At 40.1% G+C, this 17,098-nt stretch overlaps 1 long non-coding RNA gene across 1 annotated transcript in view; it reads left to right on the top strand.

Annotated features, from left to right (window-relative positions):
* Nucleotides 1-13,474, top strand: part of LOC129474345 (uncharacterized) — a 126,132-nt gene extending 112,658 nt beyond the window's left edge. The window contains exons 11-13 of the long non-coding RNA XR_008654524.2: nucleotides 8,146-8,483; nucleotides 11,340-11,657; nucleotides 12,666-13,474. This is a non-coding gene — a long non-coding RNA (uncharacterized lncRNA). The remainder of the gene's footprint in view (nucleotides 1-8,145; nucleotides 8,484-11,339; nucleotides 11,658-12,665) is intronic.
* The last annotated feature ends 3,624 nt before the right edge of the window (nucleotides 13,475-17,098 follow it).

The following is a 17,098-nucleotide window of genomic DNA, read 5'->3' as shown; positions in this document are numbered from 1 at the left end:
TGTCTGAAATATGAATTTAAAAAATTCCTAATGTAAATATTTTCTCTTCCCTACATTTGCATTTATTTATAACAATGTGAGTGAGAATAGGTTCTGAGAAGGGGTTGGAGAAGAAAGTATGTATGCTGAACATTTTTTTTTTTTTTGAGACAGGGTCTTAATCTGGTTGTCCAAGCTGGAGTGCAGTGGTGCAATTTTGCCTCGCTGCAGCCTCAACCTCCCAGTCTCAGGTGGTCATACCACCTCAGCCTCCCGAGTAGCAGGGATTACAGGCACGTGCCACCATGCCCAGCTGATTTTTTGTATTTTTAGTAGAGATGGGGTTTTCTATGTTGCCCAGGCTGGTCTTGAACTCCTGGACTCAAGCAATCCACCCGCCTTGGCCTCCCAGAGTGCTGGGATTACAGGACTGAGCCACCACGCCAGGCCTACGCTGAACGTTTTGGACATGAGAAGTGTATATGTTGGAAGAGTAGGTATAAAACACTTGGTGCCTATTCTAATAGAGCTTTACATTCTTTCTGGGGAGTATGGGCCCTAAATGTATGAACAAACTCATGAGAAATATGATCGCTCATCTTGGAAAGCTGCTGCAAGAACAATCCTAGACAGTATCTATTGGCAGATACTTAAAGGGTGTCTGTGGTGGAAGCTACTTTACAAATGGTTTGACATTTGAACAAAAAAACTGAATGAGTTAAAGAGCAAAGCATGAGCAGGTTCCAGGAAAAGTCCTCAAGGAGGGCATAAACTGGGCCTAGCAGAGTTAGGTGAAGGTGACATTTGTGACTGGAGCTTGTATGTCACAGCCAGGTCATGAGGGCCTTGTAGATCATAGCAGAGAGCTTGATCTCAGGCCTGGATGGCATGTATACAGCAGGTATATGAACATCTCAACATAGTAGAAATTCTCAGGCTTTCGTGGGTACCAGAATCACTTGGAGAACTTGTTACAGCTCAGATTCCTGGCCCTACGCCAAAGGTTTCTGACTGAGCAGGCCTGGGGTGGGGCCTCAGATCGTACATTTCTAACATGTTCCTGGGAGGATGCCCATGCTGCTAGCCCAGGGGACTGTACTTTGAGAACTGTTGCTCTAAGAAGCAGCTGCAGGTGGGTGTGGCCTTTGTCCATCCTTTGCCGTTACCGCAGAGAAGAGAATTCCAGGTAGAGCAGTTTAAATGGCAGGTGTTCCAATGTGATTGCTACTTACCTGTCTTTCCTAAGATGTCTTGTTTTTTTATCCCTTCTTTAGAATGAACTTGAATCTCTGTTTGACATACACTCCCCAAAAAGTAGAATGAGAAATTCTAAAGGCTATCAAATCATCTCACCATGTCACTCCCTTCAGATTCACCCTGTCCTTAGGGGGGCTGTAGGCAATGGCAGCTGCAGCACAGGCTGCAAACAAGGGCTACTCTCAACATTTTTAGGTGGAAGAGGGCCTGTCTTTCCCTGTGCCCCCATCCTCTCCTGAATCTGGGGCTTTCTGAAAATGCACTTTAGCTTCCCAGACATTTATGCAAGAGTGAAATGAGTTAACAGAGGCCAGTAGCATCGCTAAGCTCCAACCAGGAAGCGTTCAGACGTTAGGAAACACGGGTGAGCAAATGTTTACTGACCGTGTAATTAATATGATGCCTTGCCCTGTCTATTGGTCCTTAGTACCGTATTTCCTGTTCAAGGCAGTGGAAAGTGAAAATATTAGTTGCTGTTTGACCAAAGGAACAAGTGTCTTCCAAACGAGCACATGATCTATTAGCAGTCCTGCCGGTTCTTCCCATGGGAACAGGCATTTTACTTTGTTTTACAGCTAATTTCTTTCTTGCAGCAGGTTCCCAGACACATCAAATGCCTTGCATTTGAGGCTAAAGTCAAGATTTATAGTCCAGGCCCATGTAATTCAACGTCAAACAATTCTGATAACATAAGGGCTGGAAGTCAACCATTTTCTCATGAGTTCTTATAAAAAAAGTCATTTTAGCCAAATTGAGTTTGAAGGGTGGGTGTGTCTCCATGAGCTAATGGATGCTACGTACCCATGTACCCCTGCAAAGAAGCTGGCTACTTTCTTTTGCTACTGTAGAAATGAAATATGAAAATGGACTAAGTGATTTCTGATTGATATTATTGTTGGCTAACCCAGTGGTGAATTTTGTTGCTTTTTTCTCTGTGGACTTCAGAGGGAGAAAAGAATCCCAAACACTTTCTCCTCTGATGGCACATTGTATCTTCCCTTTCTGTCCTCTATTTCTTTTCCCTGACCTTTTATTGGCTCATCATCTCTCTGTGACTCACACATCATGAGGCTTCATTTTCCTACTGAAAAACCACCACTTGTGCCAAGAGTAGGTTGGAAAGGAGGGTGTTTCCTTTGGTTTTTGTTTGTAGGTTCATGGGTTTGCAGACTTGGAGATGAAAAGATCTTGGGGATTATTTAAAACAAGTCTCTATTTTACAGGTGAAGAGGAAGATGGTTGAGTGATCCCCCTTAGAATGACACAGCCAGCTAAAAGAAAGAATGAGGGTCTGGTGATCTCTTGTCCCACATATGATATCTTCTGTTTTTAAGCAGTTGTGGGGCAGGGAGATGGAGACAAGGTCTTGCTTCCTAACCTAGATGCTTTCTAGGTTGTGATATAATTAGCTACTTCTTGACATAGGAAGCTTATTCTTCACATCCTTCAACAGAGATGATTTTCTACCAAGAATGCCTCGAAACTCTTGGGGAGAGAGTTGATGGAGCTTATAATCTGTGGGGGTGGGGGGGTGGGGAAAACCTGCCTTGGGGTTTTTGAAGATGAGTAGAAAGTGAAGGGGGAAGCTCAGAACTGCTGTAGGACACCATGGAGGCATTGGGGGTGGGGTCCTTCACCTTCCACATTGCATAGTATTCGTTCTCTTCTCAAAATGCCCAGATGTGGGGAATAATCAGTAAGCAAACTTAACAAACTATAAGAAATTCTAAGACGTGGATTTAATTCCTATAGATTTAGATTTTTTTCCTCTTTGGCATAAAACAAGCCAAAATGCAATAAATATGTACATGCTGTGAAGAAATTTGGATCTTAGAGGTCTTGCAGTTTAGAGTAGAACAAAAGGAAAGCAGAACTCAGGCCCTGGGGAAGCCATGTGGCCAGTCATCCCATTGTGACAGACACAATGGCGGCCTTGATGCTAATGATGATGAAAACAGAGCTTGGAGTAGGAGAGGGGAGGCTAGTTGCCTCTCAAACAGTTATGTGGACCTAGCCTGAGGTAGTAGCCGTAGATGTCAGTGGCAAGACAGAAGATTCAGTCTCTAAACAAAACCACGTGAGCATCTTTTCCACATTGTTTATGTTGGCATAAAGCAGTACTGCTCCAAGTGTGGTCCAAGGACCCGCAGCATCAGTATCGCTTGGAGACTTATTAGGAATGTAGATTCTCAGAGCTAACTTCAGACCTACTGAATCAGAATCTCTTGGGGCTGGAGCCCAGAAATCTGTTTAAACAAGCTCTCTTTATTTCTTGCTTATCCTAAAGTTTGAGAAGCATTAGCAAAATGATCTTGTATTATGGATGCATGAACGCAAGCTTGTGAAGTGGGTGTGCATTTGTTGAAACTATATAGGAGGTCTTGTTGCTTGAGTGTTAAAGTCTGTTATTTTTTTCCTTAGATACTTGACTATGAAGATAGCTGAAATAATGGAGGGGGAATTTACTTTTCTCCTTTGTTCGTTGGGAATTGATTGTAGGAATTGTCAGTTAATTCTAGGTAATTGGATTAAATCCAGAAGGCACATGTATGTTTCTCAGCATAAAAGACTGACTATTGAGGTTTTACACCATCTCTGGACTTAGTACAATGAGAGAGAGGAAATTTAAATGTTTCCCCATTTTGTAGACTAATTGTGGCCTCCTATAGAGAAAAGAGCACCTGCTTTTTCCACTCCTGAATCAACTCCTGATTTCAAAACTTGGCTCGGACACTTAAAAATTGTATTTCCCTGGATAAGCCATGTATCCTCTTTCAGATTCCAAGTCTTCATCTATAAAAGTGGAAGAATAATGGCAAATGCTATGTGAGGATTAATAACATCAGGTGAGATGGTGTAAACAAAATATCTAAAACCAAGCTCAGCCTGCGGTAATTCTCACATAATGAGGTATTATGATTATGGTGATGATTGCTATGATGAAAATGATATTGATTCCGTTATACAATTCTGATTAAGGTCAGAAGGTACCAGTATTTCTCTTGATCATGTCTTTTAGAGGTATTAACATAAATGGGATTGAAGTATAACAAATTCAGCAAAGGATACAGATCCTAAGTGTGCAGCACCATGACTTTCACAAAGTGAGAGCAAATTTGTGGTTAAGAAACAGAATGTGGCCAGCTCCAAAGTTCCCAAGCTCAGATTACCAGAGCCACTATTCTGACTCCTAGCACCTAAGACTAGTTACAAATCATAATGTATGTGCTCTTTTGTGTCTGTCTTCTTTGGCTGTGTGTGTGTGTGTGTGTGTGTGTGTGTGTGTGCACATTTGTAATTCATCCATTTTGTAGCATTTTACTGTAGATTATTCATTCTCATTGCTAGATGGTATTTTATTATGGGAATACACCACAGATTGTTTATTCCATTCCACAATGTTTTATCCATTGTAGGTGTTTGGGTTGTTTCCAGGTCTGGCTGTTATGACTAACGCTCCACGGACATTTTTGAGCATGTCGTTGGGGAGCAAGTGTGCATATATCTGCTAGTTATGTACTTACGAGTAAAATGGTTGGGTCACAGGATAGGCACATGCTCAGTTTTAATCAATACTGCCAGTTTTCCAGGGTGGTTGTACAGATTTACAGTCTCATCAGCACAGGATGAAGCTTCTATTTGCTCTTACTTCTAACCAACACTTGGCATAGTCTGCTTGTTCTGGTGGCATACGTGGCATTTCACTGGAGTTTGAATTCGCATTTTCATGATAAACAGTGAAGTTGGGCACCTTCTGACTTTGCCATTTAATTTATCTTCTTTTGGGAAGTGCACATTCCGATTTTTTGTCCATTTTTTAAAAAACTGTGTTATCTTTTTCTTATTGATTTGTAAACTTTTTTTACGTATGCTGAAAATCCATCTTTTGCCAAATAATTTTAAATTCCTTCTCTGACTCCGTGACTTATCTTTTTTCACCTTGGTAAAATTGTCTTGGCTTTTCTTAGAGTTGCCAGAAAAGTACAGGACTGTCCATTACATTTGAATTTCAGCTAAACAAAAAATGGTTATTAGTATGATTATACCTCAAATATTATATGAGATATCTTTATGGTAAAAATCATTCATTGTTTATATGAAGTTCAAATGTAACTTGGAGTTCAGTGTTTCTATTTGTCAAAATCTGGTAACCCTATCCATAAGGGTTTTTTTTTCTTCTTTTTTTTTTTTTTTTTGTCCCCTCTTTGAGGACACAAACCTTTTCAAGAGTGGCAACATCAAGCTCTGAGGGAGGACAGGGAGGACAGGGAGGACACTTACTTAACCAATTAGAACCTCTAAGTTTTGGATCCCCATCTAACATGCACTAAAGCATTTTGAATCTTGCTTTAAAAATGTCTTAAACTATATCTTGTGATTAAACTATTCCCAAACAGTTATTACTGGGCAAATAGTCTTACAGGTGTGGCTTTCTTCAATTTTGACTTTTTTTTTTTTTAATTCTGAACCATGAGTTTCAGTGTTCAGTGGCCAGTGTAGGTTGAAATGGAAAGTGATTTGGTGCCTCAGCTGTCACCTTTGTTTGTTTCCCTCAGACTTTTTAACTGTTTCCTCAAAGTCAAGTTTTTATTTTCCTCTCCTTTCAAGTCACTAATTCATATCCACGGAAGGAGTGAGTATCTTGAAAGTACAGTAAAAGCAGTTGTTGCTGTGGCTGCTGTATATGATATAGATGCAGATGATACAGATGTTGAAGATATGGATGATGTAGACGTAGAAAATGTAGATGATGTAGATGTAGAAGATATAGATGATGTAGATATAGAAAATGTAAATGTAGACAATGTAGATGATGTAGATATAGATAATATAGATGATGTAGATATAGATAATGTAGATGTAGATAATGTAGATGTTGTAGATAACGTAGATGATACAGGTGTAGATGCTATAGATGATGTATACATAGATAATGTAGATGATGTATATATAGATTATATAGATGATGCAGATGTAGATAATGCAGATGTAGATAATGTAGATAATATAGATGTTGCAGATGAAGATGATGATGATGCAAAGGATTTAGATGATCAGTAGGGGGATGATTCTGAGGAAGATGAATACCTGTTTGAAGTATGAAGGACTAAGGATACTAAAATAGGGGACTTAAGAAAGAGGAGAGAAATAGAAGATGGTTCCATTCAATAAACATTATTTGAGCAAAATATTTCAATTCTCTGCCAAGATTAAAAATAATCAGAGAATAAAATAAAATTTAAGTTTAAAGTGAGGAAATGAAACAGAATTGTCAGAAACTGAAAAGACTTTCACAGGTCAAATGGCAAAGGTGAAAATATTGAAGTCACGTTACAAGAGGAAAAAGGATGCAAATCCAGCTGAAAGCAGTATCAGCCATCAGAAAATGCTTTGGGAAAAAAAAAAAAGAACTGAACCTGGGGTTCCATCTCAATTTCTGTATAACTATTAAGACACTTGCTCTTTAGTTAGCACCCATATCTGTTCATTTTTCCCAAGTCTCATTTTCCCAAATGTGAAATGAAGGTATTGGTCCTTACAATTTAAAGTGTGGTTCCTGGAAAAGTAGCATTGGCGGTTATCAGGGAGCTTGTTAGAAGTGCAGAATCTGAGGCCTGTTTCCAGATCTGTGGAATCAGAATCTCTAGGGACAGGGCCTAGAAATCTGTATTTTAACAAGCCCTCCAGGTGATTATGCAGCATTCAGATGTTGGGGAAGAACTGGCCTACTCTAGTGCTTTTCAAATTTTAATGTGCATCCGAATCAGTGGGACATTTTCACACTGAGGTGCAAAAGACAAAACTATTTTTGTATCTATTCCATTTGAGTTTGTGTTTATGATTTTAAGATAAGGCTATTCTAGAACAAATCTACATAGAAATTGGCTTTCTGATTATTATCCCCCCCATAGCAGAATGTGTGTAGTGTTTTTTCCCCCAAATCATGAAGGTTGTGTTAGTACATGTGCCAGATGCACCCACTCTGAAGGGGTTGTTAACAGATACACACACACACACACACACACACACACAGAGTTTCTGAGTGAAAGCAAGGAAGAACAGATTTCTGAGCCAGTAGAGGCCACAAATGTCTTGGCCCAAGTGTAGCTCCCAGGCCTGAGGAATCCCAGACGATACCACAGTTAAATAAGGCAAACCCCAGGCCCTTAGAGTTCAGGCTACGGGAAGTGGCGAGAAGCTCCTGGCAGGCAACCCCCAGGCCTGAAGGTTGACTTGGGAATTTAAGTGCACAAACTGTCCAGAAAATTGTCATGGTAGGGGAAGGCTGGTCTCTTTTCTGTTTGTGTTTATGTATTAAAATTAGGGGGTATGTTGTACAGGGCAAAAGAAAAGGGTTGGCTTGATGTTAGGTGAGAAAAATCTGTGTTCCAGGCCTTGTAATGGAGGGAGAGACCTGAATGGAGAAAAAAAAATGGAGCAGAAGCTCATTTTGTCAATATTAATGATGATGATGACAATATGCATATTTTGAGCACTTTAAGTGACAGTCACTTTTTCAAAACATCATGTATATTATTTAGTCCTTATAGTAGACTTGAGAGCTGGGCTTTCTTATTAAATCAATTTTAGAGATGAGGAAACGAAGGCCATGGGTGGGTTAAGTAATTTACACAAAGTCATACATTGATGAAATGCTGAAAGCATGTAACAAGCTAGAGAGTCTAACCCTAAAGCCAGCATACTCTGTATTTCTTGATGCCTATTGGATCAAATATGGGTTGGAGTTTTTGTAACTTAGTGTTGGGTAGTAGAAAGAGTCTGAAAATTTGAAATGGAAATATTCTCCCCTAACTTTACCACTGATTAGATGGATGTGGTTGGTTGATGGTAAAAATGGCACCAAATTTTACGTGTCTGTAACCCATTCCTTGTCATGTGATCTTGCAGCAACTCTCAGAAAAAAGAGTCTATGTCCCTGACCCCAGAATCTGGCTTGACTTTGCGACTTGCTTTCACCAATCAAATGCAGAAGAAGTGAAGTCTGGTCCTCAGGAGGTTTTGTACTCCTCTGCTGACTCTCCTGGGATGCTAACAATGCCATGAGTCCTAGTTACGACTAACTTACATGGCCTAGTCACCTCCATTGTCCAAGCCAATAGGTACCCAGCCATCACACCTACAGTGAGGCCATTTCAGTCTCCAGCTGATCTGCTGTGGATGAGCATGGCCAAGATCAACTGAGTTTGGCTCAGATGAGCAAGACTACCTGGATAACCTACAATCTTGTAATAATTTTGGTTGTTGTTTTAGAGGAGTAAGTTTGGGGTAGTTTGTTATATAGCAAGGGATAACTGACACATTGCATGATCCAAGGAAAAACCAGTTAAACGGTACAGAATTCTGATAGAACAACAGAGGTGAGACCACCCTCTGAACATTTCATAATTCCTCTGTTCTTGTCTTGGTAGGGTGTGATACCCTATTCAGCTTTATCAAGAACTTGGAGCCCACTTTCTTATTATTATTATGGATGTTTGTTTGGTGAATACAAGAATTAATTGTCAGGGCCCAGCATAACCTGGGACCCATCATGTGAACATGTTGGCGGCCCGCCATGATGGATCTTGTCCCAACCCCTTACCTTGGCTTCCCATTCATGGTGGGGCTTTCTCCCACATCTCCTGCTTTGTAAAGTGTATTCAGTAACACAGCAGTGTCTGCATGTGGTTTCCCTCTGTGAAGCTTTAATTAGTGGTGTCTTGAATCTTGATTGCTTCAGGAGTGGTCAATGAGTTTGACTTTCCAAAATAGACACCCAGAGGGTGTGAAACATGCTTACTCATTAGATTCAAGAAAAGCGGAGAAGTCTTTGTGTAAACAGCCCGGAAGATAGTGCATTTTTGGAAACTCGCTATCACTTTTTTAGGCAGGTAAATGATTGCATGATAATACATAGGTTGCTTTCTACGGGGGGGTGAACTTTCTCTAGCCATTAATAATGTTAATTTAAATTCTGGGTGTTAACTATGAGTTGGGTTCCTTTAGTTGCTATGTGAGAGGCTACGGTTTGCTCCGTTTCCTAGAAAGGGAAGAAAAGGATCCCGGTTGTGTTGGTAACTGCCTCACTGAAGCTCTTTGAGTGTGCCACATGTGTGTGGTTTAGCTGGCGACCGTGGTGTCTGTATGTATGTGGTCATAGATTTGTTATAACCTCTTGTCTGCCAAGGCAAGACCACCAGTTCCATTTTAATTCTAAGTTAACCTCAGGCTGGAGCCAATCCATGCTGCTTGAACATAAACGCTGACACTCGATCCACTCACCCTCTTGGCCCCACAATTTGTTGTTTTTCTTTTTCTTTCTTTTTTTTTTCCAAGGGAGTTTGAACGTTTGTTAGCAATCCAAAACCAACACTTCGTGTACAGGACACAGTGATTACATAATTCTTTATAGGTTCTTATACTTTCCCTGTATTGCAAATCTTGCTGCTCTGTTATAAAACATCTCAAATTAAAGAGCAATTTGTAAAAGACATACTTGGAGCTGGGACGTTAAGTTTTACTGTGGTAATCGTTTTGATTCTTTTGAGAGATACAGAATCAATACTTTAAGTAGAATGCTCTCTTTTTAAAGAATGGCTTGAGAGAGGCTGCCGTTCACTGTGTTTTTGAAATGGGTAAGACAGACTTCTATGCCCACATCTTGGCAGTGCAAATGTAGGTGACAAGATGATATTAAGTGAGAAACATTGAATTAACATTTTTAAAAAAATTAATTTTTGATGAAAGGAAAAGAGGAAATTAGTCTGTTAAGCTTTTCAAACCTGATAGCTAATTGGTTTCATGCCCGTGGCTATGAGAATATTGTCATCTTTAATTTCTAAATCTGAATTTAAATCTCCTAATTCTTAGGCAGCCCAAGCATTTGTGAACTTAACAAAGAGTTGGGAAATTGTTACCCTAACAATGGTTTGTGGCAAGCTCACATGGTGGCCTATGTCCATTGGTTCAATTATAAAAGTTACTTGATTTAAATATATTTCTATATTTGGAATTGTAGTTGTTCTCCAAGACTGCCTGCCCTCTTTCTAGAAATTTTGCTCAGTGACTTGTTTTCAGAAGTAACCAGTTAGACACTTTGTGAAATTGCCAAGGGATTTCTCTCTTAGTTACTAACCCAAGTTTCACAAACACTACATTGTCATGAGTTAAAAATAATTTCATTTGAGCTGATTGAAGAAGAATGCTAACTGCTGAAAATATTGGGAGTGTTACGAGTGACACTAAGAAGAGTGCTGATGTTTTCAGCCAATCACATCTAAATCCCTGCTTGTTGAGATCTAAATCTAGTCCCTGCAGGAGTCCTCTGAAATGGGAGACAGGTGAGATGTCAAGGGCATAATGGAAGAAATACAGCATTGAATTCATCAGATGATCTAGGTAAGAGCTCCAATTCCACTAACATGCTTCCAACATTACAGCAGTTGGGAATATTATTTAACTCTATCTAAGCCTCAGTTTCCTCATCTGTAAAATAGGGATAATAAATATCCATTTGATTAATGGACTGTGGTAAGGATTATATTGATAATCTATGCCTAGTGTTTCACGTGGCACCCTTGCTTACCACCCTACCTGCTGTTTTCCCATCCTCTGTTGCAGAATACAGTCCATACTTCCCAATATGGCATGCTGGTCCTTCTATGGTCTGCCCTTAGCCTACCTTCCAGCTAGGTCTGTCACCAAGCTCTCTACTGCACAGGTTCTAATTCCTGGCCATGCTGTACACCACCATGCCTCACATTCCCTTTGCTAGAAATGCCCCATCCATTTCCATTCACAAGGCAATTTCCACTCTTCCTTTAAGAATCATCTCAAGCATCACTTTCTCTCAGAAGCTTTTTCTTTACTGACGCATCTCTCCTTCATCTCCTCCAGCCTTTATACTGCTAGCCAAATGTCCCTACTTTTGCCTTAGCACTCACCTACTGTGTATGAACATGCTACTACTGCTGCTAGCATTATTCCTCTGACTAATTCACCTCTGCATCTTTCTACTTTGCTCACTTCTTGTGATTCCCAGGCTCATTTAGGTTCTTTCTTTCAATCAGAATAAAAAAATGATTATGTTTGTTTACATTCAGGTTGGGCCAAGAAGACATATGTACATAGAAATCTTTGAACTTTGCTGATAAGAGGAAGCCTAGAATTCCAAGCCAACTCCTTCATTGAATAGATGAGGAAAATAAAGCCAAGAGAAAATGATAGGCTTGACAAAGTCAAAATAACCAGATCCAGATTGTCTGACTTCTAGCCCAGTGGCCTTCCAGGAGAGCAGGAGATGTTGTGAGGAACACAACGTCTCCTGTGACACAGGACACAATGTCAGAAATCAGCACCCATTTTCCTTCTTCTGTTAACAGTTCTTTGGCTTTCTTTTGGGAAGTCATGCTTGCTCAACAGTAAGTCCTCCTGGTCCCCCAGAGGGTTACTTCCCCAGCCCTAAGGGTGGAATCACAACCCAGGCCAGCTTAATTAGCATGTCTTATACCCTTGACTACAGCCAATGGGTTTGTCAAAGGCATGAAATTCAGCTTGGCTCAGTAAAACTCAATTCCAGAACTCTTGCTAGAATTGTGGTGAAGACTCCGTGTGATCATTAGCCATAAAGATGGCGTGAGCCTTGATCTGTTGGGGTTCACCATGTGGAGGTGCTTAGTTGAGAGTGAAGTTAGCAGAAAGAGAGGAGAGCCCAAGAGAAGGAAGTGGAGAGAGAGAGGGGGAGGAAAAGAATAAGGGCAGGGGAGGATGAGAGAGAGCATGAAATCCAGATTTGAGTCACTGGATCCAGCTGTACTTGAAGCCTGCAGGAAGCCCCGGAATTTTTAGACACATGAGCCAGTAATTCACTGCTTAAATCAATTTGATTGGGTTTTTTATTACTTGTGACTGAAAGAATTCTGAATTATACATGATCTAACTCTTTTCCTTGTTGTACACTTCTAGAGAGATTCTTAATACCTCAATTCTAGAATTTTCAAGCTCAGCTACTCAAATGTCACTACTTCTCTGAGCTCTAGTTTCTTCATATTTTAATTGAAAACAACTACTTTGTTTTTGGAAATTTAAAATAAGATACACTTGGTTAAGTGCCAGCACAGACTAGGTGGTCAATTAGAGGTATTTATTATGATGATTATGAATTTGATGTATCACACTTTGAGATTCAGATGCCATAGTGATTCTCTCTGTGTGTGGGAGTTGTTTTTAATTTAACATGTATGATTAAAATTTTAAAATCACTTTTCGGGCATGTTATCAAGATATATCCATTAGAACATTAAACATTAATATATTTATGTAGTGCTGCCTACCTGTCAAGCACTCTTATAAGCATTTTGTAAATATTAACTTATTTAATCCTTACAAGAAATTGAGGCGGTAATTTCTGGTATTTTTCCATTTTACAGGTGGAGAAATGGAGGCACTCAAGGATCAAGCATTTTCCCAGGGCCGTATAGTTAATGTAGCACTTAGAAGACTGGGCATCTTTTTCAATGCCACATAGCAGCACAGCTAGGAGCTGAACCAGGCAGTCTGGTGCTACAGGCCATACATTTTGACATTGTTTTGTTGCCTCTTGACAAAGTCCATGGACTGTGATCCTGGGACCAACAGCATCAGCATCAACTGGGAACTTCTTAGAAATTCAAATTCTTGGGGCTATTCCCCAAATTTCTGGGTCAGAAGCTCTGGGGATGGGGCCCAGCAAGCTATGTGTTAACAGACTTTTTAGATCAGGGGCTCCCCCCAGCTCCCAGGCCAAGAACCAGTACCAGTCTGTGGCCTGTTAGGAACCAGGCTGTACAGCAAGAGGTGAGGATTACTGCCTGAGCTCTGCCTCCTATCAGATCAGTGGTGGCATGGCATTAGATTCTCACAGGAGCAAGAACCATATTGTGAACTGCACACACAAGGGATCTAGGTTGCGTGCTCCTTATAAGCATCTAATGCCTGATGACCTGAGCTGGAACGATTTCATCCTGAAACCATCTCCCCCTTCCCCCAACCCCGTCCGTGAAAAAATTGTCTTCTATGAAACTGGGCCCTGGTGCCAAAAACATTGGGGGTGGCTGTTTCAGATTATTCTTACTCAGGATAAAGTTTGAGATCACCTGCCCTAGCTCCTTAAATTTAAGCTATAATTCATAAATTGGGTTCTTACGGTGCATTAGAATAATGCATTGAATAGGTGATTTTTGGATGACTCCTATGTGCTAGCTACCATCGTACTTGTAGGTGTTACCATGCAGAACAAAAGGTAAAGTATTCCTTGGGAAATAAACAGCCAAATAAAGACTTAAATAAACACAAGATCCCAGCTATTACATTCGATAATTTCCAGAAAGAAAAGAAGTGTGATACCAGAGCACATGACAAGAAGTGGATTTGAGGGTGAGAGGTGGGGGTGGTGTCATCAAAGTCTTTCTTAAGTGAGTGATGATGTATAAGAAAAAGTTGATGGTTCTGGACATTGGCTGCACATTGCAGTCTCTTGGGGAGGCCTAAAAACCTTTAGGCCACATCCCAGACCAATCAAACCAGAGATTTGGGGTTGGGGCCCAGGCATCAGTATGTATGTATGTATGTATGTATTTATTTATTTATTTATTTTTGAGATGGAGTCTCACTCTGTCACCAGGTTGGAGTGCAATGGTACAATCTCGGTTCACTATAACCTCTGCCTCTCAGGTTCAAGCGATTATCTTGCCTCAGCCTCCCCAGTAGCTGGGACTACAGGCACCTGCCACCATGCCCAGCTAATTTTTGTATTTTTAGTGTAGACGGGGTTTCACCATGTTGGCCAGGATGGTCTCGATCTCTTGACCTTGTGATCAGCCCTCCTGGGCCTCCCAAAGTGCTGGGATTATAGGCGTGAGCCGCCGCACCTGGCCAGCATTTTTTTAAATCACCTCAGGTGATATCAGTTTGCAGCCCAGGTTTAAGACTCCCTGAACTTAAGGCTATAGAGGAGATATGCAGGCCTGATGAAGAGTGAAATGAAAGAAGTTAGTGTCAGAACAAAGTGTTTGATAGCACAAAAAGGACCAAGAAGACATAAGATTTGTGTATGCATAATGCACTTGTGTAATATAATGTATTTACTACATGAATGAATAAAACAGATTAGCTTTTAATACATGCTATTAAAAGATAAGCTACTAATACATGCATTTAGAGAAGAAGAAATGTTAGGAAAATACTAATGGAAAATAGGATATGAAGAGAGGTGAGTTCCTTGCCACTTACGTAAAAAAACTAATCAACATTTATGGAGCGACTACTAAGTGCTCTCTAGCAGATACCGTGAAGGCAATCCTTTTCAACTCTCAGTAGTCTCAGGTCTGCTGAGGTAATGCTTCTAGGAAAAACGGTTTTGATTTCAATATAAAATCGTAACTTGATTATGGTTGTATGCCCACCTATAGATGGAAGATGGAAAATCTTTGAAAAATGTACTAGTGAACTGGTTCTGCTGATATCTTATTTTCAATACTACTTAAGTAACTATATAATTAGTGGAAAAAAGAATATTGTCTGAGACTAAAATGTGAAATATTAATTGCATTTTTGGTCCCTATTGATAGCCTTCTCTGCAGCTACACTCTTGGTAATGGAGACTTTGTGGCTGCTCGTTTGGAGAGATAGAATCTAATTCCCTAGCCTTGTCTCTGGACTGGCCTTATGATTCTCTTTAACCGTGGAATGTGGGAGAAGTGATGATGTGCCTATTCTAAGTCTAGGCCTCGAGAAGTCTTGAAAGATTCTGTTCCCTCTTGGTTAGTCCACTGGAGGATGAGAGACCCATGGCCCAATCACCTCCATTGCCTCAGCCAACAGCCAGTCAACTTCCAGTCTCACCATTGCCTAGACCACAGACACCTAACGGTGCCCAGCCAAGACAAGAAGAAACATCCAGCTGAGTCCAGCCTAAATTGCCGATCTGCAGAATTGTAAGCTAGATAAATAGTTGTTGTTTAAAGATACTACGTTTTGGGATGGTTTGGGATACACCACTAGCTAACGGGTAAAATAAGATTTAAGAAACTTTAAAATAATTTAAAATAAAACTTTAATACATTTTATGGGATGAGTCAGGAGACTCCTTCTGAACAATAAGCCTTGTGAGGACAATGCTAACTAAAAATACAGTTTCTGAACACGAATTGTACTTTATTGCAGCAGTTAGCCTCTGCTCTTTTATTGAAGTATAATTAGTGTAATATCAAATTAACCTGGTTCAAACCAAGACAGGGAGGTTTCTAAGTACCAATAAGTTGTCTGTCTTGGTAGAAATTTAAAGGAACATGTTGAGTTTATTATTGTGTGGCATGTTATTTATCAGCAGGAGTGATTTTTGACAAAGAGGCCCCCACATAAATTTTCATTCTATTAAAAAATAATCGCAAAGTCCTGCTCCCAATCCAAGGCCACAGATAATTTAATTAAAGCCTATAAAACAGGACACACAAAAAAGTCACTCTGTTTCCTTCACTCCACAACTTGTATGTGTGGCTTACAATGCATTTACTTTATTATCAGTCTTGATAAACTCTGGGGAAGAAAGCCAGGGGTAACCCACCTAATCCTTTCGTGAAATGTCTCCGACATGACTTTGAGTGTGTGGTATCTTTTCTCAGGCCCCCATGCCTGAGTGCCTTTTGCTGATGGCCCTTCCCCATGAGTGAGGAAGCTGGGTCACTAGTTGAACACTAGGTACAAGAGAGCATGAGAATCATGCTTGCAGCTGCAGTTAGCTGAGGGGCTGGTGGAGATCACTGCTCCATGATTCTATATTCTGAGTTCTGCCATTTTAATGATATCTGTACATGTTTTCTATCTTTGAAGATTCTTGGATTTTTACATATCAGAATCCCAAGGGAGATATAAAAATTTTAAAAATTAAACTCTTTGATTTTTAAAACCAGTTATTTGCTAAGTTCATGAAATATCCATTTTCAGTAAATGAAGAGGTCTATGTGTCTGAGAATTGCATTGGTTTTCTGTCTGGGGGTATAGTGGTTCTCTCCCTGTCCACTTCTGCCAGCATTATTCTTTGTTTACCTCACAGGGCAGGCTGAGGGGAACACCTGCTCTGCACTCTGGGTCCAGGAAAATATTTCATAGACTCATGGGAAAGACCATGTCTTAATGCAGAATGGAGGCTAATTTGGAGGTTAGGAAACCTTGCTCTAATTCTTGCTCTGCCGCCCTTTACTGAATGATCTTGGATAGCTCACCAATTAGCTTCTGTTTCACTTATAGAAGGAAAATGTTGGAGTTGACAACCTCTTATATTTCTTTACAGCTACTTATTATGGCAAAATTGGGCAGCATTGGAAGACGTGGCCACTAGATCTACGATTTTCACTGATCTTATTTCAAGAGCTAAAATAGCCTAAAGAAACTTAGGATTGCCTTCTGCCCTGGCTCTATTAGCCACCTTTAAGGCTTTGAACTCAAAAAGTCCTTAATGCCTTGGGGTTCATGTCCAGGTGATATTTGCAAATGAATATTAATCCTGAAATATTTTAGAGGTATTTTCATTTAACATGTTTAAAGTGAAATTTTGTTTTGCTTAAAGTGGTATGCTTCAATTATTTGCAGTTTTTAATTATAGATACTTGAAATGATTCAGGTGATTCACTAGTCCTGGAACTTCTTATCAAAGGATAGTAGGCCTTTTAGCAACCCCATTAGGCTATCTCTACAGAAACACATCCTCATGTGAAGGTTTAGTCAAGGAGTTTTGTTGTTATCCAGAGCATGCTGCCTTTTAAAGAGAAGAAAGCTTTCCTTTTTGGGAAAAGACTTCTCTGATCAATTTTGGCTAAGGCTTAAG

Source organism: Symphalangus syndactylus, chromosome 24 (assembly GCF_028878055.3).
Source record: "Symphalangus syndactylus isolate Jambi chromosome 24, NHGRI_mSymSyn1-v2.1_pri, whole genome shotgun sequence".
NCBI classification, from domain to species: Eukaryota; Metazoa; Chordata; class Mammalia; order Primates; family Hylobatidae; genus Symphalangus; species Symphalangus syndactylus.
The sequence above is the reverse complement of the archived record's forward strand: the minus strand, read 5'-3'. Positions and strand labels throughout refer to the sequence as shown.